The 27659-nt window shown below is 36.1% G+C and overlaps 3 long non-coding RNA genes across 8 annotated transcripts in view; 1 reads left to right on the forward strand and 2 right to left on the reverse strand.

The window, feature by feature from the left end:
* Nucleotides 1–1002: 1002 nt before the first annotated feature.
* Nucleotides 1003–27523, reverse strand: LOC144630732 (uncharacterized). Of its 3 annotated transcripts, none has more exons than XR_013566627.1 (5): nt 27348–27523; nt 4269–4355; nt 3683–3722; nt 1762–1829; nt 1003–1137 (listed from the first exon to the last, which is right to left on the reverse strand). It is a non-coding gene; the product is annotated as an uncharacterized LOC144630732 (long non-coding RNA). The 3 variants fall into 3 exon arrangements; XR_013566625.1 differs by lacking the exon at nt 27348–27523 and adding an exon at nt 25758–25835; XR_013566626.1 differs by lacking the exon at nt 27348–27523 and adding an exon at nt 6032–6331.
* The window catches only part of LOC144630730 (uncharacterized), a 101034-nt gene continuing 83563 nt past the window's right edge, over nt 10189–27659 (forward strand). Inside the window, exons 1-2 of one of the 2 annotated variants that reach the window (XR_013566623.1) lie at nt 10189–10445; nt 11019–11058. This is a non-coding gene — a long non-coding RNA (uncharacterized LOC144630730). The remainder of the gene's footprint in view (nt 10446–11018; nt 11059–27659) is intronic. The other variant, XR_013566614.1, reaches the window with a different exon arrangement.
* On the reverse strand, nt 16484–24103 carry LOC144630735 (uncharacterized). 3 transcript variants are annotated; one of them, XR_013566629.1, is made up of 5 exons: nt 24023–24103; nt 21122–21208; nt 19191–19230; nt 18744–18808; nt 16484–16620 (listed from the first exon to the last, which is right to left on the reverse strand). It is a non-coding gene; the product is annotated as an uncharacterized LOC144630735 (long non-coding RNA). The 3 variants fall into 3 exon arrangements; XR_013566630.1 differs by lacking the exon at nt 24023–24103 and adding an exon at nt 22434–22520; XR_013566631.1 differs by lacking the exon at nt 24023–24103 and adding an exon at nt 22383–22488.

Here is a 27659-nt window from a genome sequence, read left to right on the forward strand (position 1 = left end):
TTTACTGGTAAGCAAGAAAGTAAGCAAGTAAGCAAGTGCCTGTGCGTGTGCATGTGCGGATGTTAATTTGTTAAAAAGCTTGTGCTTTTGCTTGTTCTTGTGAAATTTAAATTATTTCTTATTGGTGAGCCATTGGGTAAAAAGAAACAACCAATCTATTTTACTTATTGCTCTTCGATATGGCATAATTGTCTAAAATCAGACAGCGATAAACTAGAGAAACTTCACGAAAGAGCCCTACGTTACATCTATAAGGGCAGGTCTTCTAGCTCCGCTTCTCTGTGCAGCCGCATAGGCTACACATTAAGTGAACGTCGCATTCAAGATACACTTATTATAATATTCAAATGCCTTAACAACTTAGCACCTGTGTATCTTAAGGACCTCTTCTGTGTCAGGGACAATATCAAGAACTTGAGAGGCATTAATAAGATTGTCTTACCTAAGGTCAATACGACCAAGTATGGACTGAAGTCTGTAAGATACTGGGCGGCGAACGCCTGGAATCAACTGCCAGACCGAGTAAGAACAATTGCTACACTACAGGCCTTTCGTAATGCTGTGCGCAGCTAGATAGTCCCTTTTTAATTTTAATTTAATTTAATACTTATTTATTAATGAATTTTTCGTTCTGTATATATTTTTACATTTGTAATTTATTTTCTCGGCATATTAGCATATGTTTTGCTAGGGGCCTAGCCAGCCCCCGTCAGCTCCGAGGGTAAATAAATTTTATTGATTGATTGATTGATTATCTCCCATGCTGAATAATCCCTGAAGAAATACCAATTCTCAAGTCACTCTCATCGATAAAAGGTTTCCGCCATTGCTGTTGAAATTTCTCACGCCTTGGATGGCGTGTGCGGACGTCAAGGGAAACATATATATTCCAAGGCCTAGACTTCGAGTGTCCCTCTGTGTCTCCTTATTTTCTCTTGTCATTAGACAAATATGACAAATTAACCCAGTTACTTAGATGTCAGAATAAAACAAGCGACAAGCTTTCTTTTCAAGAGGCAACATTTATTTCTAAATGACAAACACTACTTTAATTAGTCCATTCACTGTGGACTGTAATGATGCCTCAAACTCCATTACTGCTTGAGTTATCCAACGTACTTACAATACCCATTAATGCTGTGTGAGAAAAAAACAAAATAATTAACAGTGCGCGGGAAAACAACCTCTTTATCTACAAATAGCCTGTTCTGTAAGCTTAGCGAAAGGGCAGCGCCAAGCAAATCAACAGGCACGGAACGCGCGCAGAAACGAAGAGTGTATTAGCATATAAATGCTTACCTTATTCTTACTAATTTTTATTTTTACTTAATTGCGATGGAAATGATTTCAAGATCAAAGTTTCAAAATTCAACAAGAATTTAGCTGAGAATTACGGCTATGAAAGTTAAGTGGTCTTCCAGATTATCACCTAATCACCAATCAGGCCCAATCTCCTGGTGTGTCCCAAAACGCACGGGAAAATTGCAGTGGAAATTATTTCAAGATCAAAGTTTCTTTGTATAATGGGGTAAAGGAAAACTGGCCAAGGCTGAGGGAAATAACTAACTCATTTCCCTCAGATCCATGAGACCGCTTCACTGCTCCCAGAGGTTGTAGCACAAATTAACCGTAAAAAAGAAAAGAGGTTGGAAAGAGGAAGGCCCGGCCCGCCTCCTGAGCTTCTTGCGGTTATTCGCTCGTCTTCTCGCAGACTACTACCACCAATAAAAGGAGTCAAGTGAATTAGTGATGAAAACTTACCATTCTAGCATGGGATGGCGACACCCACCATATCTTCCTCCACATTCAGTTCCACCTCTCTTGACAGGCTGTGAAAACAAAAACCAACAACAACAAGCCATTATCCACCGATTTAAGGTCTATAGCGAATGTTGCACTGAGGTTTTCAGGGCCGTGCATAGCGGGGGGCAGGGGGCAGTCCCCCCCCCCCCCCCCCCCAGAAAAACTAAAAAAACTAACTAAAAAAGAAAACTTACTACAAAAACTAAGAAAACTATAAGGGTGTGCGGAGTTTGCCCCCGCAGACAAAAATTCCCAGGTACGGCCCTGGCGTGCGTTTCTCAAAAGTCCCGAAAACTGTTCGGGCACGAAAACGGTCCCGTAAAGCTCCCGAAAACTCTTTTTCGTGTTTTTTAAAACGCCCGAGAATTTCGGATCCGAGAAAATCACTCCATTTTTTCCCGTAAACTTTACGGGAGCTCTTGACCTCCCGAAAACACTTCTCGGGACTTAGTTCGTCGCTATAAAATTACATCTCCAAGCACTTTTTTGAAAACAATGGGCGGCGAAAGGTTTGTATGAACAGGACAACAGTAAAAGATGTGAAAGAGAAAGACGTCTCGCAGAATTCGGTTGTTTAATTAGTAAATTTCCAAACAATCTCCGGCGCGCCAAGAAGAACTTTCACTTTGCGAAAAGAACGTAGCGCGGCTCAAAAACATACTTGATGGCAGACTTTTTCTGCCTGAAATTGTTTACAGGAACTTCCAAAATTCATTCAGAGTATGTACAGAAAGTCCGCCAAATTACCGAGTGACAATGAGAGAGAAGAATTCAAGCAGAAGGACCGTTATTCAACCAAAATTCAAGGCTAAAAAAAAACAAGACAATGGCTGTTTGTAGCGCGAGCTTCGTAAATTACAAGCCGCGAATAAACAAAATAACACAAATAGAACCGCTTGAAGACGGAATCCACTAGGAAGTCGAGTAATGTTTATTAAAGTTGGACAAAAATCAAGTACCAGAATAATCTAAATCCTATTGCGTTATTTCCTACCCTTAATAAAAGGTAAAGATGTAAGTAATTATCCGTGATAACACCAACAATAATTTCTTATCAGAGTCTGAGAAAATGAGTTTCAAAGTTCACAAGGTATAGGCAAAATCTCACGTGTAGCCATTTTGTAAATTCGTCTTTAAGCGATTCAGTGGAATCCAGCGGAACTTCGAAATTGGTTTTCGATGTTTGGTGTTGTTAGAAAAGATTTCTTTCGATAAGATATTTGAAGCAGTAACACAAAAGCTTGCAATCAGGTGTAAATAGTTTTGGTACATAATTTTGTCCAATAACTACTCGAAGTCCTGGCGAATTTCCTCTTAAACACTTACATCAAGCTGCCGTACATTAAGTAGCCCAGAGGTGAAACAGAGTTAAAAAATAAATATTGCTGAAACTGTACAAATCACCAGAGATAAAACTTTGCAGACGATTCATCGAAAAAGTTTTGAATTTGATGCGTACGTGACAAACCCAACTCAGTGCAGCGATGCCCTTTCTGAACCAATAACAGGCTGGGAAATTGACGCTCGCGCTATTTATTGTGTTACAAATCCCGAAAACGTCCCCGAAAAATACGGGACACTTTCGGACCTTTCGAGAAACGCTTTTCCGAACCCGAGAAACGCGCCCGAAAAGAGCCCCGAAAAATTTTCGAGACCAAGAAGTTCTCGGGACTTTTGAGAAACGGGCCCCTGTCCCTGGTTTTGCACTCTTGTGTATTACATTCGTAATAGCAGTCACTGATGTTACACCCACTGTCGACACCCACGCCAATTTCCATAAAACTGTTAAATAAAGAAGTTTACTTTTAGTTTATGACTCGTTCCTTTTTATTTTCCACATTTCTCTTTATAAAATAAATATCATATCAGCTAAAGTTACCTCCTTTTCAATCTTGTTGTCGTCCTTCATGTCTTCTTGTCTGGAAAATATAACAAAAACGATTTTATTAGAAAGACTTCTTTTAGCTGTAGGTACATAACGTGACAAAATATCGTAAGAACTAGAAACTAAAATACTTTTCTTACAATTAAATGACAAAAACACTTCGCTTGTGATATGATCATCCCGAGAACAATCCTCATCTCTCGTAAACAAATGCACGAAAGCTTCTCTTAAACAGAGTGCCCCGCTTAAATATCGAAATATCTTTTACAAAAGATACATCTCTCATTGCCAAACGCCACCAAATATGCACCAAAATTGAATAAAAAGATTCCAAAGAGCAAAAGAGAGCATTCGACTTCGTGATATACGGTCAAAAATTCAAAATTGCCATTCTAGTTGGAATTTGTCTCTCTCGTTTATATTTATTCCTTTCATTACATTTTTATCTATTTTTTCTTCATATTTCAAGATAATCAAATGAAGCAAATTATTGGCCATGAAAAAACGATACATATAGTAGTAAGCTGGTTTATTGATTGTGATATATCGTCATGATAATTATATACAGTTTCTTTCTTACTCATATGGCATGGCAGAAGCAGCCAACAGGCAAAGGGCAAAGACAAACACAGCAAATCCTCGTTTCATCGTGAAGCTCTGAGTTTCTCTAAAAAGGAAATAAGTAGATAAGGTATCACCCAAAAGTCAATATATGTTACTCCAGAATTTTGTTGTTTACTTTAGTACATTTTCTCTACAAAAGTCAAAAACACGTCCTTATACACGAATTATAGACAATACCGTCGTGGTGTCGATAGAGTAGTCAAAGTCAAAGCTAAGATCTTTAAAATACAAAATGGAGCCGATTACTTGAACTTTTAACCGAAATGCTTAAGTGAAGCTAGAATGCAATTCATTCGTGTAATCTTTCGAAGAATATTTAATCAACTCGTGCAAGCGAATTTAGTTTTTAATCAGACTCGTGAAACTTATTATTAGCGAGCTCAGGCTGCAAAAGTGCGATCATTTTCACGTTCTGATCAAACAGTTCGTTAGTGTGAGATATCTTATCAGATCTCAGATATTACAACTGAAAACACTTTCTACAAAAGTAATTAGTTTTCCTATATAATGCCAAAAATTAATTAATTTTTGTCTATATTTAACAATTCTTTCTAGACGTTTTCGTTTCTGAGTTTCTAGAATAAGCAATATATGACCTTTAAAATCTTTCTTTTACCAACGAAGAATTAAGCAAAAAATTAAATGAGTGCTCGACTTCCTCACAACCTCTCTTCATTTATTGTCACGTTATCCAAGTCACCATTCTACTAATCGAAGAATTACATGCTAAAAAGGTTCCCAGCAATACTTACATTCTTTGGTTTAGAAGGTTTGTAGAACGTGAGATAAATAAAACCCAAAAATGGACAAATATTGACAATGAGAAGTAAAAAAATACAAAAATAAATTGTTGAACGTTTCGGTCCTCATAAGTTAATAAGACACAAACGAGCAAAAAGATTCTGTGCAAATTATAAAGTGCTATTGATAGAAGCGAAGCTACTAAGCTTAATGGGTTCATTAAAAACAATCAACTTATCTCTCTACATATAACAATAGTACAGAATGAAGCTCAACCTTATCAGATGTAACTAAAGGATTAAAATAACAACTGAAAGAATGTAAGATTTTTGTTTTCGCAGCTGTTTTTCTCAAGTTGCCCGCCTCAGAAGGAGCCTATCAATATTCTTCGTTAGCACAACATTCATTTTTCTCATCGTTAAGTAAACTAAAATGTTTTTTGCGTGCCCTCACATCATTTGTACATATATTATATCCCCAGAATTTCAGCGTAAAAACGAACTTGTGTGTTACCCAGGTGACTACGTTTCTTTTTTTTTTTTTTTGCTATTCTGTACCTATTCTTAACCGCTCGCTCCTCTAAGCTTCTTTTTACTTTTGTAGGGAGTGTTTTCATCTGTGAAATCTGAAAACTGGTAAGATATCTCACACTAACAAACTGTTTAATCAGAACGATAGAAACTGCGTCTCACATATTTTTTCTTCATATTACTAAGAAATAATTTAAAATCATATTCCCGGCATTTCAGCATAAAATACGAAAAAGGTTTCAATTCACGAAAATGTGCTTATGATTGAATAGATAGATAAATATTTCTAAAATAACCCAAAAATATTCTTTTGTAATGGACATAAAAAGGTACCTCAATAAAATTGTTGGAAACAAAATTTTGATAATCTAGAGAGGACTGATGTTATGGACTGCCTTTTTGGAAATGAAACATTATGTTAAGAATGCAATAAAGACAACATCCATACCTTTAATTCTTCAATCAGAATAAACGAAAAGAAGTTGTATTCCTGTAATGAACACTATGGATAAAAAAGAAACAAAAGTTAGCTTCACGTCATAAAATATGAAAACCAACAGCACAAGGAGTCTTGTTCACTCACCTCGTTCAGCACCTTCCAAACGAATGCCTCGGTTAATTGTCACATAGTATTTATATGAGTGTTAAGTGACAATTAACTGATCCGTGCCATGCAATGATTGGTTATACTTCTTCGAATAAGTTACTTAATTAAAGCCAAAGGTAATTACATTTTGCTAATTGTATACCAAATAAGCATGCAATACAGTGATCTTAGTAATTAGAAAAAATATTTGAGACTCAACCTATCACTTTCTTATCACACAGTTCGTTAGTGTGAGATATCAGTTTTCAGATATCACAGCTGAAACTCTTTCTATAACAGTAATTAGTTTTCCCAAAAACAAGCACGCGAATGGTTCACTACAATCTTTTCCCTAGATTTTAAAATTCTTTCTAGTCGTTTTCGTTGCTGATCATGTTAATTTTTTAGAATAAGAAATATGTGATCTTTAAAATGTCACTTTTTATCAACGAAGAATTTCATGCCGAAAAGGGTCCCAGCAAAATTTGCATTCCTTGCTTTAATAGGCTTGTAGCAGCATTTGATAAAGGAAACCAAAAATGGACAAATATTGACAATGAGACTAAAAAAATACACATATAAATTGTAAAACGTTTCGGTCCTCCTTAGTAACACAGTATACCAATAAGGCACAAACAAGCAAAAAGATTCTGTGCAAATTATAAAATGCTATTAATAGAAAGATACTAAGTTAAATACACTCATTAAAGACATTCAACTTATATCTTTATACATAACAATAGTACAGGATGAAGCGTAAGCTTATCAGATGTAACTTAACAATTAAAATAACAACTGACAGAATGTTAAGTAAATATTTTTGTTTTGGCAGCTAGTGAATCAAACTGACTGCATCAGAAGGAACCCATCGATGTTCTTCGTTAGCACATGCATATTTCACATCGTTAAAGATTAAAAGTTTTTATGCATTGCCCTCATATCATTAGTACATATATTATATCCCCAGCATTTCAGCTGTACTGTACCTTGCATTTTCAAAACTAGTATTTAATAATAATAATAATAATAATAATAATAATAATAATAATAATAATAATAATAATAATGGCACATCGGGCAGTATATCCACAGAGTGGCTCTTCGCCTGCCCGATCCTAACTTAATTTACAGATGTTAAAGATTAAAAAATATCTAAAAAAAAATTATATGTACATGAAAACGAGATAAAATTGTATTAAACTTATGCAAATTAAACTTCACTGACCTAACTACGATATAAGAACTAATTATGTGAATTATAGTATAAAAAGAAAATTACTTAAGACATGCTAAAAAGTTAAAAATTCAAATGTTCTAAAACTCTCTTAAAATTAAGCATTAACCGCGCGATTTAAAGCTTTTTTACGCTTCTTGTTACTGACTTGGCCTGTCTCGTTTTGATCAAACAGTTCGTCAGTGTGAGATTACTTATCAGTTTACAGATACATATCACAGCTGAGACACTTTCTACAAAATATGATTTACAAGAAACTTTTTTTTAGATTTTTAAATTCGTTCTAGATGTTTTCGTTGCTGTGATTCCGGAATAAGCAATAAATTATTAAAATCTCTCTTTTACTAACAATGAATTCCATTCCAATTATATATCTACTAGTTTTATAAGGGCAAGGATGAATATTTATGTTGTACTGACGAAGATTATGCATGGGCTCCTTCTTAAGGCGGACGACAGCGGCCAAAAAAAAATATCTTTGCACGAAAATCTGTATCAGTTAACATTGATCCTGTTGTAATTTGAATCGTTCAGTTACATCTGATAAGCTCGAGCTTCATTCTGTACAATTGTTTCATATAGAGATATTAGTTGAATGCTTTTAATGAACCTATTTAGCTTAGTATCTTTCAATCAATAACAGGACAGAATTTGCACAGAATCTTTTTGCTTGTTTCTGTCTTATTGGTATGCCGTGTTAATGAAGAAGATCAAAACGTTTAAAAAATTATTTTTGTATGTTTTTTATTTCATATTGTCAATACCTGCCCATTATTGGGTTTCATTTATTTAAACGTTCTACAAACCTACTAAAGCAAGGAATGAGAATCTTGTCGGCACCCTTTTCGTCATGAAATTCTTCTTTGGTAAAAGAGACATTTTAAAGGCCATGCCGTTGATTGCTTGTTCTGAAAACCCAGTAACGAAAACGTCTAGAAAGAATTTAAAAATCCAGGAAAAAAGATAACTGTGAATGATTTGCGTGCTTGTATTTAGGAAAACTAATTACTGTTGTAGAACGTGTTCCAGCTGTGATGTCTGTAAAGTGATAAGTAATCTCACACTAACGAACTGTGTGATGAGAAAGTGGCAGGTTGAGTTTCAAATACTTTTTTCTAATTACTAAGATCATTTATCGCATGCTTATTCGGTATAAAATTGACAAAATGTAATTACTTTTTTGGCTTTAATTAAGTAATTTATTCGAGGAACTGTAACCAATCATTGCATGTTACGAATCACTTAATTGTCATTTAACACCCCAATAAATACATTGTGACAATCAACCGAGGCATTCGTTTGGAAGGTGCTGAACGAGGTGAGCGAACATGACTCCTTGCGCTGTTGGTTTTTCATATTTTCTGACGCGAAGCTCACTTTTGTTTCTTTTTTTATCCATAGTGTTCATTACAAGAAAACAACTTCTTTTCGTTTATTCTGATTGAAGACTTAAAGGTATGGATGTGGTCTTTTATTACATATGTAACATTTCCAAATAGACATCAAACCTTTCAAGATAATCCAAATTTTGTTTCCAACAACTTTATCGAGGTGCCGTTTTATGTCCATTACAAAAGAATATTTGGGGTTATTTATCTATCTATTCACTCATAGGCATATTTTCGTCAATTGAAACTAGTCGTATTTTACACTGAAATGCTGGCAATATGATATAAAAAGTTTTTTTTAGCAATGAGATAGACTACGAGCAGTCCCTATTTTTTCGCAGAGTCCGTCGAGCTTGAAGCGAATTTTTTTTTGAAGAGTCCGTCGAGCTTGAAGCGAAAAAAATTACGCGCGGGGGGAGGAGGCGGGGCGAGGCGAGAAAGCGAACAAAATAGGGACTACCCGTATTCTGTTTTACAATTTATATATATTATTTGTATTTTTTTACTTCTCATTGTCAATATAAAATTGTCCATTTTGGGTTTCAAATTTACTGGAGCAAGGAATGGCAGTATTGCTCGGACACTTTTGACATGAAAATCTTCGATAAGTGAAAATGTGACTTGGAAAAGGTGATAAATGAAGAGGCATTTTAAGCAAGTTAAGTCGAGTATACCCATTAAACTGTTCGGGTAGAAACCTTCGTTGGTAAAAAAAAAATTAATATTCTGGAAAATCAGAAACGAAAAAGTTTAGAACGAATTCATAAATCTTGAAAAATATTATTTTAAGTCATTTTTAGGAAAACTGATTACTTTTGTATAAAGTGTTTTCAGTTGTGATATCTAAAAGCTGATAAGTAATCTCACACTAACGATCAGCTTTGAGTAGAACGTGAGAACGATCGCAACTTTTGCAGCCTGAGCTCGCTGATAATTAGTGTCACGAGTCTGATTAAAAACTAAGTTCGTTAGCACGAGTTTATTTAGAAATATTCCTTAAAAGAACACACGAATGAGTCGGATTCCAGCTTCACTTAAGCATTTCGGTTTAGAGTTCAAGTAATCGGCTTTTTTTGTTTTAAAGAACTTAGCTCTGACTTTGACTTCTTTATCCACACCACAACGGTGTTGTATATAATTCTTGCATTTAAAACATGATGTTTTTTTTTCGTTGAGGAAATGAAAGAATTTAACGTTCTGTCGAAAATTGACCGTCGGTTTTTACAGGGAATGCTCTTAAAATCGCGCGCGAGCCTGTATGATTCCTAAGCTATGAGAAGCCATCTAACGAAAACTTAAAAAAAGCAGAATTACCGAAGTTAGCAACAAATTTTAGACACGGTTGAAGTGTCAATAAAGATAAAGCTGCTTTATTTTATATTTTAGTTACAAATATTGGTGTGTGTGGTTCAAACGTGTGTGGTTCAAAAAATCGTACTCACTGAAATGTCCTCCATGAAAAACCCATCTGATAGTTTTGACGTCGGGGGAAGGCACTTTATGAATTTTGAAAGTTAAAAATATTGATTTTTCGGTGATACCAAATCTACTAACTTCCTTTTTATAGAGGAACTCAGAGCTTCACAATGAAACAAGGATTTGCTGTGTTTGTCTTTGTCCTTTGCCTGTTGGCTGCTTCTGCCATGCCGTATGAGTAAGAAAGAAACTGTATAATTTAATAACAAATATAATTATGATGACGATTTATTAATAACTCGGCTGACTAGATGATGAATTGTTTGTTTCTAACCAGGAGCTTGCTTCTTTTTCTTGAAATATGAGGAAAAACAGATTAAAAAGAAATTATTGAAATGGCAATTTTAAATTTTTGACAGTAAATCACGAAGTCGAATTTGGTGAACTTAAATCCACGTTCATCCTTAGAATGCTGCATTTATTTTTCAACTAACTGTTCTCGTTTGCTTTTTGGATTCTTTTTATTCAATTTAGCTGTGTGTTTGGTGGCGTTTGGCAATGAGAGATGAATTCTTTGTTAAAGAAATTTTGATATTTAAGCGGAGCTTTGTCTGTTTTTGAAGAAAGGCTTTCGTGCATTTGTTTACGAGAGATGAGGGTTGTTCACGAGATGATCATATCACAAGTGAAGCGTTTTCAATTGAAATAAAAGAATCTCGGGTTTTAGCTAGTTTTGTTGATATTTTGTTAAGTTATGTACCCTCAGCTTAAAGTAGTCTTCTAATTAAATCCTTTTTGTTATATTTTCCAGACAACAAGACATGAAGGACGACAACAAGATTGAAAAGGAGGTAAATTTAGCTGATATGATAGTTATGTTATAAAGAGAAATGTGGAAAATATAAAGGAAAAAAAAAGGGAAAACAAAGGAAAATGAACATGAAATAGTCAGGAACCAAAACATAAACTTCCTACAACACAAAGGATTTCATTTAACAGTATTACGGAGATTGTTTGTGGGTGTCGACAGTGGGTGTTAGATCAGTCACCGCTATTACAAATAGAGCATAAAATACATAAATACTAAAGGCATGTAATACCTGAGAGTGCAAATTACTCCACTTTGCTTGGACTAACTTGTTCTGTTTCGGATTGTTTTTTTTTTTTTTTTTTTTACAAACGTGGTCACATCTCAAACTCTTTGGATATGAAAAGATGATAGCCAACAAGGCGCTTGGAACCTCAGTGCAACACTCGCTAGAGACCTTTCTCCGGTGGATAACCGTTTTTTTTTCGTTTTTACAGCCGGTCAAAAGAGCTGGAACTGAATGTGGAGGAAAATACGGTGGCTGTCCTCCCATGCTCGTCTGGTAAGTTGGCATCACTAATGCACTTGACTGCTTTTATTGGTGGTTTTAGTCTGCGAAAAGAACGAGCGAAAAATCGCAAGAAGCGCAGAAGACGGGGCCAACCTTTTTTTCTTTTTTACCGTTTATTTGTGCTATTACCTCTCGTAGTTGTGAGGCGCTTTCATGGATTTGAGGGAAATGAGTTATTTATTTGCCTCAACCATAGCCAGTTTCCCTTTACCCCATAATGCAATGAACAAAAACTCCCGCAAAATGATAAAATTACGACTTCGAGTTTAAATTTTTGGCAAAGGAACTTTAATCTTGAAATAATATCTACCGCAATTTTCCCAGTAGCCGTTCTATTTTGACTAAATTTTTTAAGCCGTAATTATCGCCTAAATTTTTCATGAGTTTTGCCAGCCTTGAGCGGATACTTTGAGTATAGGAGTTTATTAGAGAGTGATGAAAATTTCGCCCACCGGTACCTGAAATTCTTTTCTCCAAAAGTGTGTCGGGCTTATAACTTAAATTTCGGTTTCGTGATTTTCTGGGATAAAGCCAATGTTGGGATCTCTATCTTTAAAACGAAAAGCAAATCTGCTTACGAACCTGTTCAACATTTCACGTCCTGATTATGTCACCTTATTTTTCAGCTACTCGTAGCTGTAAACGTGAATATGCTAATACCTTAGACTTCTCTGCACGCATTGCGTGTCTATTAGTTTGTTTGGCGCTGCCTTTCGCTGATCGACGCTAAGCGTCCAGCACAGGCTTTCTGTAGATAAAGAGGTTGTTTTTCCTCGCACTGTTAATCTGTTTTTCTTTTTTTTCCACACAGCGAACATGGCTATTGTGAGTATTGAACCACTGAAACGATAGCTTTGGGCATCATTAAAGTCCACGGATGAATGGACTAATAAAAGAAGAAATAAATGTTGCCTCTTGAAAAGGAAGTTTGGCGCTTGTTTTATTCTGACTCCTAAGTAACTGAGTAAAATTGTTATTAGTTGTCTAAAAAAAATTAATTCACAAGCACGAGAAAAAGCACCAGTTTTAACAGAGATACACACTTCACCACGGTCTTCGTCTCAGGCAGTTTTTCTTTCTATTTCGGGGAATTTCGTTTGTATAAAAGAGCAAGTATGAGCAAGGATGGATAAAATAGTTGTAACGCTTTCTCAGTCTTTGTGTTGCGTTACGCGTCCCGTCGTCCCCGTCTGCCGGCCTCTAATACGGAATTTTGTAGTAAAAGCGTCTCTTGCGAGAAAGAACGTTTTCGTAACGTAAGGATATTTTTTTAGCGTAGGTTTTGTTGTTTTGGCTACCTGTTTACAGCTTCGCCCGAAGCCGTACCTAAGTACTATCCTCCACAGTCTTTGACAATCTTATCCGGAAATTGTGGTAAGGAAATCCTGTCATGCCTTACTTTAAACTTCAACATGTTTAAGCTGTAATACTGTAAACGTCGTGGAAAATTAAACCGGAGTAGAACTGCTAGACGTCTGGATGGTACCTATGTTTCTCGCGCCCCTTTCTACCTAGAAAGGCGGCCGCTACAATAGTTGCTGAGTGTAAATATATTTCCATTCCCTCTAACAAGCGAGTATTTTTACTTTTTACACGCCCCGCAACCGAACCGAATGTGGCGCCGACAAGTTGGTATTTACACACTGTAGCTGTTTTCAAACACGTAGAACACGTTTTAATAAACCGGTTGGGCGCTCTAACCAACTGAGCTACGAGAGACTCGTTGTGAGCTGGGCCATTTACTAGGTTGATAAGTGACACGCGTCCTGTATACTGCTAGGATCAGCAATGTCGAAATCATCAAGTTTTGTAGTAAATAAAAAGGATGGTAAATTTTGAGCTCGGTAATATAGTGAAGATGAAGTATTCAACATGACACGAGCATGGGAAGGATCTCCTTGTAGCTTCGGACATCCATAACTTTGCAGAAACCCATAACATGAGACTAAACCCAGCAAAGTGTAAAGAAATGCGTATTAATTTCTTACACAATACTAACTGTCTTATTAAACCTATTGTATTAGGTGACAATGTTATTGAGTGTGTAAACACCTATAAGATTCTTGGTGTTATTTTGGACAAAGACCTGAAATGGAACTGTCATATCGACTATATAACTAAGAAAGCTTGTAAGAAATTATATTCGCTTCGAGTCCTACGTAGAGTCGGCGTTAGCCAAGCAAATATTCTGAAGATCTATTTTATTGCAGTCCGGCCTGTTTTAGAGTATGTTGCCCCAGTCTGGCAAGCCATCCCTGGCTACCTCTTTGATGCAATATAGCGTATACAAAAAAGGGCGCTTCACATCATTTATCCTGAAGCCGAATTATATGCTCATGCCTTACAGCTAGCTCAATTAGTTAGAATGGATACTAGAAGAGAACACTTATGCGGTAAATACATGAATCAAATGAAGTCAGATAAACATCCTATTCGCCATCTGTTACCGAGTTCAGCACTAATAAAGCCTAAGTATAATGTAAGGCAGAAAGCGCCAAAGTTTTACCTGTATAATAATGCCATAACATGTAGGACAAAGGGAGCTGAAAGCGTTTTTACATTTCGCTACTTTTCATAACTAATATTATGTGTAGTCTTTTTTTGATAGACTTTTAATTAAGCAATATACGGCACTTTCTAGGGCTTTACTGGCGTAATAAAACCACGCAGGATGTTGGGAAAACACGAGAAAAGCTTGTAAATCACGAGCCGCCAGGCGAGTGATTTACAAGCTTTTCGAGTGTTCTCCCAGCATCCCAAGTGGTTTTACTACGCCAGTAAAGCCCTAGAAAGTGCGGTTTATTGCTTTTATGAAATTATTATGGAAAATGTTCGTTAAAGAAATAGGAATCTATTTTATATTTCGTGATCAAATGTCTTATTCTCATATAAGTCCATCAAATGACGCGGTAAAAGCTGGTAAACCAATTACAGTGGATAAAAGAATTAAACACAGGTTCAGCTCCACACACAAAATCTACCAATCGACGCGACAAAAACGCTAAAAGTTCTCTTAAAGCTACAAAAGTCATAAGAAAGAAAAGGAAAAAGGCAAACTGTCACGGTAAAATAGTATTCAACGATATTAAAGTTCTTTATTTAAGCAACAAGTTTTGTAAAAGGTCTGATGTTCATGGACGAAAAACCCGCCAACACCAGAGCTTGCAAATTCCACTGTTCAGGACCGCAGCAGGCCAAAGATCATTTACATACAGAGCCGTAAACCTATGGAACAGCCTTGATATTGAAATCAAAAACGCTAACTCTCTGTACTCTTTTAAATCAAAGCTTAGGGATCATCTTCTTTTAAACTTTTAATCATTATTTTATTTAGTTTTCAATTTTATTTGTAAATATTAGTGTTAAGTAGATTTATTTTTTATTGTAAATAGTTTCTGAAAAGCCCTATGGGGAGATTACTATTAAAGTTCTTATCTTATCTTATGTTATCTTTGACGTGGAAATCTAACAAATTGTGGCCGGAGTCATTCATCGCGAAAGTAAAAGACTACACGAAAACTTTGCAAGTTTACAAACTTCACAGTCTGACGAAGGTATTGAGAATAAAGTTTAGTTCCACAAATTCTGCTTCAGAAATTCGTTATGAATTCATTTATTCCATTTTTCTTCGTATTGGCCGAATAACAGACTTGGCAGAAAGCACTGAAAGCACATAAAACTAAAATCGAGACTGCCTCGAGAGATGAACAACACTACCACTTCGAAACCTTCCTAGCCCTTCTAAAAGATAAAATATCTATCGATATATCGATATTTTAGGTGAAATTTTGTAAGGCACTTTATTTTATCTATTTATTTTATTTTATTATTTTCTTTCTGCTTCCTTTTGTCCGTAATTAGTCTTTGTACTCGTCACGAAGTTGTTTTGTTTACCTCGCTTTTTCTGTTTTGTCTACTTATTCTTCTTAAATGTATAGCTTTTACATCTGTAAATAATGTAATGTTTGAAAGGACAGGAATTTTAGCTGATAAAGAATTAACATAAGCAAGCACTGTAAATAAGTACCGTATTGTTTTTAAAGCTCAGACACATTGTACATGTATGTAGCTGTTTTTTTTTTCTTTTTTGTTTGCAATAAACTATTAAAAAAAAAAAAAAAAAAAAAAAAAAAACATAAAACTAAAATTATAATTCAAGTGCGTACAAGGACTCAGCGTATCAAAAAAATTCAAGAATGCTTTTGATGCAGTTTTAAATCCTTTTAAATAACGTTTCTGAGTAAATGTTGAATGGAACGATCTCCATGTTTTTTATACATGTATTTTTCAAGTCCGGTGAAAGCGGACCTGTTCATTCTGTTCCATCTCATATGTTTGTCTCCGCGTTTTTGTTTTTCTCTAGTTCCTTCGCTCCAACTGTGGTGGGCGGGAAAATTTAAGCTTATTTATGTGATCCATCCTCTGTATTAAAATTTTCATAATGATCATTTCCGAGAACCATATCCTCCGTTTTTACCATCAGATAGACCAAAAGAAGACATTAAACTAACGTTTTTAATTCTTCGTCCTAATGCGTGGTCGGGCGTAGCGGTACGGCCATGTCGGGAAGCAGGAGTTTACCGGTACAATAGTACATAGGTTTTTTGACCAATTTGACCAATCAGAGCGCGCGTAGTATCTGAGTTATTTTATAATTGTAAATAGTAGACTTATCATTTCATGTATGTCACTCGATAATTCAGTTTCTTTTTAACTGCAAACGAGTTTAAATAAACTATCATTATTATTATTATATTATTATTACCTCAAGTATTCTGAAGACGAACTGGGGAGTTATATGACATTTACCGTCCCAAATTACAATGACATCTTTATCAATCAACTATTATAAAATTTACCCAGTTACTTAGGAGTCACAACGAAACAAGCGCCAAGCTTCCTTTTCAAGAGGCAACATTTATTTCTAAATGAGAGACACTATTTTAATTAGTCCATTCATCTGTGGACTGTAATGATGCCTCAACTTCCATGACCGTCTTGAGTTACCACCCTCGCGTACAATAGCCATCGACACTGTGTGCGAAAAAAACAACAACAACAGAGTTACAGTTTGAAGAATAAAAACCTCTTTATCTACAGATAGCCTGTTCTGGACGCTTTGTGTCGGGGGCTGAAGAGTAATAACGTGTTTTACTCCTATATAGGCAAAGTATCAGCTTAATGGTCGATTTCCACTGACGCGTAAATTTTTACGCGCGTTTACGTACGTAAAAAAAATTTGGAGACAATGTATGAACGACTTGCGTAAACGTTTACGCAAGGCGTTCATACGCTGTCTGTTATTTTTTTACGCACGTTAAAATTTACGCGTCAGTGGAAATCCACCATAATGGTGAATTTCCACTGCCGCGTAATTTTTTACGTGCGTGAAAAAAAAAATTAAAGACAATGTATGAACTACTTGCGTACACATTTACGCAAGTCGTTCATACATTGTCTCTAAATTTTTCACGCACGTAAAAAATTACGCGGCAGTGGAAATCCACCATAATTCTTTACGTGCGTTAAAAGATTAATGGTGGATTTCCACTGACGCGTAATTTTTTACGTGCGTGAAAAAATTTAAGACAATGTATGAACGGCTTGCGTACACGTTTACGCAAGCCGCTCATACATTCTCTCAATTTTTTTCACGCACGTAAAATATTACGCGTCAGTGAAAATCCATCAATAAGGTGAATTTCCACTGACGCGTAATATTTTATGTGCGTTTACGTACGTGAAAAAATTTAGAGACAATGTATGAACGACTTTCGTAAACGTTTATTCAAGTAGTTCACAAAAATATACATTGTTTTTCACGCGAGTAAATGCACGTAAAAAATTACGTTTCAGTGGCAATTCACCTTTATGGTTGATTTCCATTGCCGCGTAATTATTAACGTGCGTGAAAACAAATAAAAACAATGTATGAACTACTTGCGTACACGTTTACGCAAGTCGTTCATACATTGTCTCTAAATTTTTCACACACGTAAAAAATTACGCGGCAGCGGAAATCCACCATTATAGAGACAAAGTATGAACGGCTTACGTACACATTTACGCAAGTCGTTCATACATTTTCTCATTTTCCATGCACGTAAACGTACATAAAAAATTACGCGTCAGGTGACATCCACCAGAATGCTGGGAAAACTCAATAAAACTTTAGCCGAGAAATACGGCTTTGAAAGTTTAGCTAAAATAAAACGTCTTCTGGGAAAATTGCGGCAGATATGATTTCAAGATCAAAGTTGCTTTATATAAAAAAGAAGATCAAAGTTGCTTTACCGACAATTTAAACTTGAAGTCGTAATTTTGATATTTTATGGGAGTTTTTGTCCATTGCATAGTGAGGTTAAGGAGAAATGGCTATGGTTGAAGAAAATTACTTATATAAGTTATTCCCCTCAGTTCCATAAGAGAGCTTCACTACTTCCAGCGGTAATAGAACAAATAAACAATAAGAACAAAAAGAGGTTGGCCCCGTCTCCTGCCCTTCTTGCGGCTATTCGCTTATCTTATCACAGGCTATAGCAGTGCCTGGAAACGGTGCGAGTCGATGTGAATCAAGCCGTTGCTAAGAAAGACGTCAACCCAAAGTTTTGTTTTCTAGAAAGATTTAAATATCAATGACTGCGTGTGTGTGAAATGCAAATAGTGGAGGTGTTTGCGTTTGATGTTATACGCCGCTAAGATGTCTTTGGCATTTTCAGCCAGATTTCTCACCTGATATTTCACATCAATAAATAATTTTTTGGCGGCTTGAAATAACAAGCGAAACATTTATCACGGTTGAAATTTAACAAAAAAAATATGGGAAATAATTTCAGAATCTTTGGAGTTATTTTTAATTGGTATATTTCGCAAGCCTTACTTACAGACTGGTCACACCGTTATCACTGTTTGTTGTTTTGATGTCCGGCGAACTTCAAAGGAGCAATTAAAATGCAAATAGCTATTGTGTTTTGTGCACGGTCAAGACCAAAACATGTAAACTATACAATGAACTTTGTCAAGCTATTCACTACGCCCTTAGCAACCATTCGATATCTACTGCGCAGTCTCGGTTGCCCGGCACCGCTATGACCACTTTTTGAGTCGTGTAACAAAGGAAGTTTCTCCCCCCCCCCTCCTGAGTAGTGCCGACTTACCACCATAGCATGGGAGGACACCCACCGTGTCCCCATCCACATTCAGTACCACCTCTTTTGACCGGCTGTGAAAAAGAAAAAACAAAACAAAACAAAACAAAAACTCGGTTTTCACTGGAGCAAGGTCTCTAGCGAGTGTTGCACTAAGGTTCAAAGCACCTTGTTGGCTTTCGTCTTTTCGTATCCAAAGAGTTTAAATTCATTGATCTCACCTCTCTCTTAAGGTTGGGACACAATAGACGACAAGTACTTGCCTTTTTCATTTATACATTTTATTCTATATTTGTCATATCGGTGACTGATTCAACAACCACTGTCGACACCCATACACAGTCTTCGTAAAATTGTTAAATAACAGAATCCTTTGTGTCGTATTAAGCAAATTTATTGGTTGCTGATTTTCCACATTTCTCTTTATAACATAACTATCATATCGGCTAAATTTACCTCCTTTTCAATCTTGTTGTCTTCCTTCGTATCTTTTTGTCTGGAAAATATATGGATTTTATTAGAAAGAATACGTTATTTTTTAGCTTATCGATAGCTTAATAAGCTGTAGGGGAGCGGTCATTAATTACTGGGGGGAGGGCCGGTACGTTTTTTATGAAGCGGGCTCAGATCTTGTGACCCTTCCCCCAAATTAGAGCCCAAACATTTGCGACCCTCCTCAAATCGGACATCAGAAACAGTACTTTTTAATCAATCCCATTGTTATGACGTCATCATTCGTGACCAGAACGAATCACATTTTTAAATTCGCTTGAAAACTTTACTAGAACCTCTCTCTTAGGATCTTTTTGAGCAAAGTTGTAGTTTTTTTTAATAGTGTTTTTAAAAATGGCCATTATTACTTTTTCCTGAAAAAAGTAGTAAAAAGCAATAAAATACAATTGAAAAGTTTGTTGGCTTCCTACTCAACGACCATTTGCATTTGAAATAAAAGAAACTTTTGCCAAAGGCTTGAGTGTATGCTCGTTATGATAGGCTTGTCAGTTTCTTTTAATTTTAATTGCTTTTGGCGAAGATGGATTTTATATTTTTCAGACGAAAGGAGTGGCGCCTGGGGAGAAGTTAAGCTGCGGCCTCCTTCCCCTCTCCCCTGCTAGCGGATTCCCCGTGGTCCGTATTGCGGGCTCATGACAAGAGCATTTTCAAAACGGCGGAGTGGAAAGTCGATTTCAGTGGAAATCGACTTTCCACTGACGAAGGGCTAAGCCCGAAACGTTTGGCTTTTTTAACTTTTTTAAAGGCACTTTCAACTCATTTAGTGAGAACTTTATTATACTTTTGTACTTTTACAAGTGCCACGCAGCACAAGGAAATTTATTTTTCCATTTATCATTTAATATACAGTCTGCATGCTGGAAAAATAGCAATTTCATCAAAATAAATAGTTTTTGTTTGTTTTGTTTCTTTTTACAGGTGACTTGAAGAGTGCAATGACATTCCTCTTAGTCAAAATGAACTCAAAAATACACATTGTGTTAATGTAATAAAATTGTCACATGATTGATTCCCACATGTTGCCAGTTTAAACCTGAATATACTTTAGTGACATTTATAGCTATTTATGTAATATGAACATCCCAGAACCCAATAAGGCTACATGTGAATACTGAAACTTTATTACACGTGAGTTTTGAAACAATTCTGGGGTTCATGACAAAAATATTTTGTTTCAATCAAAATAATGAAATTACAGAGAATTTATGAAATTATTATCGCAGACCATAAATTTACTCCAGCACAGGCTAAAGTGTCTTCAATAGTGTAATGGCAGTTTAACTATAATGTGTGGTTCCAAAAAATATCCATACCTACCACAAGGATGGTTCTTTGGTTTGAACCCTTCCTACCCCTTGGAACTTTCAGTTTAGCTTCATACGTTCTTTATACGTTCTTATACGTTCTTTACGTTCCTCCCTCCCCTTCGGAATTTCCATTGACCATCCTTGGGGTGAGTATGGCATTTGCTTATGTAGGCATTTGCTTACCTGTTTTCTATGGAATATATAATTATATATTGTTTTTACCGGTTTCACTTGTAATAATAATAATAATAATAATAATAATAATAATAATAATAATAATAATAATAATAATAATAATAATAATAATAATAATAATAATAATTGATATTCAAAATGGGTGACCCCTTCAGTCGCAGGACTGGTATCTACGGGGGCCCTGTATAAAAATAAAATAAATTAAAAATAAAAGAGTGTATGTGTAAAATACATATCTATAAAAACTTACTACTTTGAAAAGATACCGCTAAAATGCTAAAAAAGGTTAAAAAGTTTAAAAAAGTACTAGTGTTCTCACAAATTAATTTAATTACGTTTATGTTAATAAATCATATACAGTTTCTTTCTTACTCATACGGCATGGCAGAAGCAGCCAACAGGCAAAGGGCAAAGATAAGCACAGCAAATCCTCGTTTCATCGTGAAGCTCTGAGTTTCTCTATAAAAGAAGTTTATAAAGGGATTAGGTATCACCGAATAGTCAATATATAAAACTCTCTTAGTGGACTCCTGCTGGACGTCATAACAGTCAGATAAACTTTTCTTAGATGACATTTCAGTGAGTACGATTTTAAGCTGTTTGATCCACACACATCGATTACGTACCCAAAATATAAAATAAAGCAGGTATTTTTTTATCTTTTATTCACATTTCAACCGTGTTTAAATTCTGTTGTTAACTTTGGTAATTCTGCTTTTCTTAAGTTCTCGTAAAGTGATTCCCTATAGCTTAGGAGACATGCAGTCGGAAAATTAAATTCTTTCATTTTCTCTACAATAGCCAACATCATGTTCTAAATGAAAGAATTTTATTTTTTTGGCTTGGTTTGTTTTAATAGCAGAGCTCCCTCGCGAGCGGAGTATCCAAAACTATAGAAATTGGTAAACCCATCAAGCCAAGAAATTTTGGTTGTGATGTCATGTTCGTCTCATTAGAGAAATGTGCCCATTGAAACGCGTCGCACGGGAAAATGCAAATAAGCTAAAAATTAAACACAGAGCATGCGTAACCAACCCGTTTCAACGTTAAAACTTAACTCGTTGAATTTACTCCAGGGATTATACCGCAAATCAATTTTCGCTCACTAACAATACGTTGTGTTTATTCCCATTCGGGCAGATTATTTTCTAGAAAGCGCACTTATTTCTTGGCACAATTGTCTTCCCATTTTACCCACGGCACGAGGCGTATTCAACAGTCGGTAAAAATGTTGTTCAGCTTGTTAAGCCCGTTTGAAGCGATTTCGGTGAGAAACGTTTGGACGTTTTGGTATACCTGTACGTTAATAGATATACTCATGGACGTACACGTGTAAGGTGTTCCAAATTCAATTATTTCATTTTGTCATACATCTAGCGTAGAAAAGGTATTAACTTAGTGGATGGTTTACAGTCCCTTTTTTTCTGGAAGTCCAATCAGCAGCTTTTATAGTACACGTAGCCGGCAATTGTAAGACGACACTGTTTTGACCACACGCGCGCACTCGCAAGTTGACGGCGGCTATCGGTACCTCATTGCTGTAAAATAAGATACTTGAAAGCTTTTAGCTCTTATTCTCCGATTTGGAAATACCCATTAACTATACGCAAGACATGATGAGTGCTTGTCTTACCATTAACGGCAGTCTGTGCAGTATTTGAGAGACTTCTGAGATCTAACTTACCTCAGTTAAACCTTTGAATAATTGTATCAATGTTGAATACTGGTAGCGTCCGATCTTAAGTGATCAAAGTCTACAGGGCGGTGATTTGAAAACCAAATTGAGGGTGTAAAGGATGGTAAACACGTGGTCTAATTTTATTGGTTATTGATAACAATTCGACAATGGTGATTGGCTTCATTGAAATGGTGAGCACTTTAATATGCTTTTTGCCTGGGGATATATGAAAACTCTTTCACGTCGATGGTAAAAGCGAATCCTTCCGCAAAAATACTCCTGCAAAATTTTCCTTTAAAAGCATTTGTTACTAATGTACAGTATGTGCGAAATTGGTGCAATGAGTCAGAAATTTCGCCCAACCTCAAACGAACGACAAATTATATATAACAGCAGAAATAGATCTTAGTACTAGAAATTTTGCATGTCTCTGTGGAAACGGTTTTGGATTTTCACAAGCACGTTAAGTGACAGGACATGTTAATCGTTAGAATTTACCATTTCGAGTCTAAAACAAAAATACAAGACAGCGAACACAAATAAAACTCGTAAAACGATTTTAAATGGCTAACAATTGCGAATTATCCGGTATCGATATTTGTATGCTTCACTGAGAAATGTGGAAACATTTGTGCACTTTACATTCTCTGCCAAGCTTGGTCAGGTTAAAAGAAACCTTGTACACTATTCGGAATAATTAGGCTCTAAGAAAATATTTCAACTTTAAAACTTAAGTCGTTGAATTTACTGATAATCATAAATAGTTGACTGGGTTTAGAGTGAAGGAAAACCTTTTTCCGAACCAAAATGTGACGGACCTTTTTACAGAGACAGCCTTAACTTATGGACCGTTTGTATTCCTTTTCTTTCTCTCCAAATCCAACAAGCAGACGTTATCGCAAGGCGACCCAGTCTCAAGACTTTAGTTATACCCAATTTATTAAGGTTTGTGTCGGAACGGAACAGTTTTGTTTTAAGTGGTATATATTCGAGTCCTGGGTGCGAAGGGCTTACATCCATAAACGAGAAACTCCGAATGGTTTCTCTTCGTAAAAGCAACGTCCCGGCATCAGACTACTGCATAAACCCAAAATATACTACAAAAAATCGACTTTCGCATTTGCTCGGTTACATTATTTCTTGTTTGTCAGCTCCTTAAGCCCGTTTGAAGTGATTTCGATGAGTAAACGTTTGCACGTTTTGTAAACCTGTACGTTAATAGATATACTGATGGACGTACACGTGTAAGCTGTTCATAATTCAATTATTTAATTTTGTCACACTTCTAGCGTAGAAAAGGTATTAACTTAGTGGATGGTTTACAGTCCCTTTTTCTCTGGAAGTCCAATCAGCAGCTTTTATAGTACACATAGGCGGCAATTGTGAGGCGAGACTGTTTTGACCACACGCGCGCACTCGCAAGTTGACGGCGGTTATCGGTAACTTATGCTGTAAAATGAGATACTTGAAAGCTTTTAGCTCTTGTTCTCCGATTTGAAAATACCCATTAACTATACGCATTACATGATGAGCGCTTATCCTACCATTAACGGCAGTCTGTGCAGTATTTGAGAGACTTCTGAGATCTAACTTACCTCGGTTATCTCTTTGAATAATTGTATCAATGTTGAATACTGGTAGCGTCCGATCTTAAGTGATCAAAGTCTACAGGGCGGTGATTTGAAAACCAAATTGAGGGTGTAAAGGATGGTAAACACGTGGTCTAATTTTATTGGTTATTGATAACAATTCGACATTGGTGATTGGCTTCATTGAAATGGTGAGCACTAAAATATGCTTTTTGCCTGGGGATATATGAAAACTCTTTCACGTCGATGTTAAAGGCGAATGCTTCCGCAAAAATACTCCTGCAAAACTTTCTTTTAAAAGCATTTGTTACTAATGTATGTGCGCAATTGGTGTAATGAGTCAAAAATTTTGCCCAAACTTAAACGCACGACAAATTATATATAACAGCAGAAATAGATCATAGTTCTAGAAATTTTGCATGTCTCTGTGGAAACAGTTTTGGATTTTCACAAGCACGTTAAGTGGCAGGACATGTTAATCGTTAGAATTTACCATTTCGAGTCTAAAACAAAAATACAAGACAGCTAACACAAATAAAACTCGTAAAACGATTTTAAATGGCTAAAAATTCCGGTATCGATATTTGTATGCTTTTCTGAGAAATGTGGCAAACATTTGTGCAAATTACATTCTCTGCCAAGCTTGGTCGGGTTATTCGGAATAATTAGGCTTTAAGAAAATATTTCAACTTTAAAACTTAAGACGTTGAATTTACTTATAATTGCGAATTATCCGGTATCGACATTTATATTCTTCACTGAGAAATGTGGCAAACATTTGTGCAAATTACATTCTCTGCCAAGCTTTGTCGGGTTAAAAGAAACCTTGGAAATTATTCGGAATAATTAGGCAGTAAGAAAATATTTCAACTTCAAAACTTAAGTCGTTGAATTTACTTATAATCGTAAATAGTTGACTGGGTTTAGAGTGAAGGAAAACCTTTATCCGAACCCAACTGCGATGGACCTTTTTACAGAGACAGCCTAATTTATGGACCTTTTATATTCCTTTTTATCTTCAAAATCCCACAAGCAGACGTTATCATAAGGTCACCCAGTCTCAAGACTTAAGTTATACCTAATTTATTAAGGTTTGTGCCGGAACGGAACAGTTTTGTTTTAAGTGGTAAATATTAGAATCCTGGGTGCGAAGGGCTTACACCCATTAACGAGAAACTCCGAATGGTCTCTCTTGATAAAAGCAACGTCCCGGCAACATACTACGGCATAAACCCAAAATATACTACAAAAAATCGACTTTCGCTTTTGCTCGGTTACGTTATTTCTTGTTTGTCAGCTCCTTAAGCCCGTTTGAAGTGATTTCGATGAGTAAACGTTTGGACGTTTTGTAAACCTGTACGTTAATAGATATACTGATGGACGTACACGTGGAAGCTGTTCATAATTCAATTATTTCATTTTGCATACATCTAGCGTGGAAAGGGTATTAAATTAATGGACAGTTTACAGTTTGTCTTTCTCTGGAAGTCCAATCAGCAACTTTTATAGTACACATAGGCGGCATTTGTGAGGCGAGACTGTTTTGACCACACGCGCGCACTCGCAAGTTGACGGCGGCTATCGGTAACTTATGTTGTAAAATGAGATACTTGAAAGCTTTTAGCTCTTGTTCTCCGATTTGAAAAATAACCATTAACTATACGCATTACAGGATGAGCGCTTATCCTACCATTAACGGCAGTCTGTGCAGTATTAGTGAGACTTCTGAAATCTAACTTACCTCGGTTATCTCTTGAATAATTGTATCAATGTTGAATACTAGAAGCGTCCGATCTTAAGTGATCAAAGTCTACAGGGCGGTGATTTGAAAACCAAATCGAGGGTGTAAAGGATGGTAAACACGTGTTCTTATTTTATTGGTTATTGATGACAATTCGACTCTAGTGATTGGCTGCATTAAAATGGTGAGCACTATTATATGCTTTTTGCCTGGGGATATACGAAAACCCTTTCACGGCGATGACAAAGGCAATGCTTTCGCAAATAATACTCCTTGCAAAATGGTCCTCTATAAATTATTTGTTACTGATCTATGTACGCAATTGGTGTAATGTGTCAGAAATTTCGCCAAAAATTCAAACGCACGACAAATTATACATAACAGCAGAAAAATGTTATAGTACTAGAAATTGTGCATGTCTCAGTGGAAACGGTATTGATTTTCACAAGCACTTTAAGTGGCCAGACATGTTAATCGTTAGAATTCACTATTCTAAAACAAAACTTCAAGACAGCTTACACAAATAGAACTCGTAAAACGATTATAAATGGCTAAGAATTGCGAATTATTTGGTATCGATCTTTCCATGCTTTACTGAAAAATGAGGCAAATATTTGTGTAAATTGTGTTCTCTGCCAAGCTTGGTAAGGTTATAAGAAGTCTTGCGAATTATTCGGAATTATGACGCTCTAAAAACAATTTCCACGTTTAAACCGAAGTCGTTCAATTTACGTACAATCTTAAATAGTTGAATGGGTTTAGAGTGAAGGAAGACTTTTTTCCGAACCACAATTTGACGGACCTTTTTACAGAGACAGCCTTAACTCATGGACCGTTTGTATATCTTTTCTTTCTCTCCAAATCTAACAAGCAGACGTTATCATAAGGCGACCCAGTCTCCAGACTTTTGTTATACCCAATTTATAAAGGTTTGTGTCGGAACGGAACAGTTTTGTTTTAAGCGGTATATCTTCGAGATCTTGGTGCGAAGGGCTTACATCCATGAAGGAAAAAAACTCCGAATGGTCTTCCCTTAATAAAAGCAACGTCTCGGCATCAGGCATCAGTCCATGGCATAAACCTAAAATTTACTAGAAAAAAAAACTTTCCCTGTTGCTCGGTTAAATCATTTCTTGTTGTTCAGCTTGTTAAGCCCGTTTGAAGCGATTTCGGTGAGTAAACGTTTGGACGTTTTGGTATACCTGTACGTTGATAGATATACTCATGGACGTACACGTGTAAGGTGTTCCAAATTCAATTATTTCATTTTGTCATACATCTAGCGTAGAAAAGGTATTAACTTAGTGGATGGTTTACAGTCCCTTTTTCCCTGGAAGTCCAATCAGCAGCTTTTATAGTACACGTAGCCGGCAATTGTAAGACGACACTGTTTTGACCACACGCACGCACTCGCAAGTTGACGGCGGCTATCGGTACCTCATTGCTGTGAAATGAGATACTAGAAAGCTTTTAGCTCTCGTTCTCCGATTTGGAAATACCCATTAAGTATACGCATTACACGATGAGCGCTTGTCTTACCATTAACGGCAGTCTGTGCAGTATTTGAGAGACTTCTGAGATCTAACTTACCTCAGTTAAACCTTTGAATAATTGTATCAATGTTGAATACTGGTAGCGTCCTCTCTTAAGTGATCAAAGTCTACAGGGCGGTGATTTGAAAACCAAATTGAGGGTGTAAAGGATGGCAAACACGTGGTTTAATTTTATTGGTTATTGATAACAATTCGACAATGGTGATTGGCTTCATTGAAATGGTGAGCACTATAATATGCTTTTTGCCTGGGGATATACCAAAACTCTTTCACGGCGATGACAAAGGCGAATGCTTCGGCAAAAATACTCCTGCAAAATTTTCTTTTAAAAGCATTTGTTACTTATGTA

The sequence above is a fragment of the Oculina patagonica genome, chromosome 11 (assembly GCF_052425735.1).
Source record: "Oculina patagonica isolate OP01 chromosome 11, crgOcupat, whole genome shotgun sequence".
Classification (NCBI taxonomy): domain Eukaryota; kingdom Metazoa; phylum Cnidaria; class Anthozoa; order Scleractinia; family Oculinidae; genus Oculina; species Oculina patagonica.